Source organism: Tripterygium wilfordii, unplaced genomic scaffold, assembly GCF_013401445.1.
Source record: "Tripterygium wilfordii isolate XIE 37 unplaced genomic scaffold, ASM1340144v1 ctg250, whole genome shotgun sequence".
Taxonomy (NCBI): domain Eukaryota; kingdom Viridiplantae; phylum Streptophyta; class Magnoliopsida; order Celastrales; family Celastraceae; genus Tripterygium; species Tripterygium wilfordii.
In genome coordinates, this window is record NW_024056232.1 from 54381 (window position 1) to 55450 (window position 1070).

Consider the following 1070-nt stretch of genomic DNA (forward strand, 5'->3'; position numbering starts at 1 on the left):
ACTTGCTAGTTGAGCCTTCGTGCCACGTTTCGTAAGGTAAAGACGCGAATACACCAAGTTATGTCTCAAATTGCACAAAAACGTGAAAAGCTCCTCTATGGAGAGAGTTGAGCAATTCCAAAGCGTCAATGTGGACCGTTGTACTCTATTTAGTGCTCTTGAAAGTCTAACTTGCTAGTTGAGCCTTCGTGCCACGTTTCGTAAGGTAAAGACGCGAATAGACCAAGTTATGTGTCAAATTGCACAAAAACGTGAAAAGCTCCTCTATGGAGAGAGTTGAGCAATTCCAAAGCATCAATGTGGACCGTTGTACTCTATTTAGTGCTCTTAAAAGTCTAACTTGCTAGTTGAGCTTTTGTGCCACGTTTCGTAAGGTAAAGACGCGAATAGACCAAGTTATGTCTCAAATTGCACAAAAACGTGAAAAGCTCCTCTATGGAGAGAGTTGAGCAATTCCAAAGCATCAATGTGGACCGTTGTACTCTATTTAGTGCTCTTAAAGGTCTAACTTGCTAGTTGAGCCTTCGTGCCACGTTTCGTAAGATAAATACGCGAATAGACCAAGTTATGTCTCAAATTGCTTGAAAACGTGAAAAGCTCCTCTATGAAGAGAGTTGAGCAATTCCAAAGCATCAATGTGGACCGTTGTACTCTATTTAGTGTTCTTAGAAGTCTAACTTGCTAGTTGAGCCTTTGTGCCACGTTTCGTAAGGTAAAGACGCGAATAGACCAAGTTATGTCTCAAATTGCACAAAAACGTGAACAGCTCCTCTATGGAGAGAGTTGAGCAATTCCAAAGCATCATTGTGGACAGTTCTACTCTATTTAGTGCTCTTAAAAGTCTAACTTGCTAGTTGAGCCTTCGTGCCACGTTTCGTAAGGTAAAGACGCGAATAGACCAAGTTATGTTTCAAATTGCACAAAAACGTGAAAAGCTCCTCTATGGAGAGAGTTGAGCAATTCCAAAGCATCAATGTGGACCGTTGTACTCTATTTAGTGCTCTTAAAAGTCTAACTTGCTAGTTGAGCCTTCGTGCCACGTTTCGTAAGGTAAAGACCCGAATAGACCA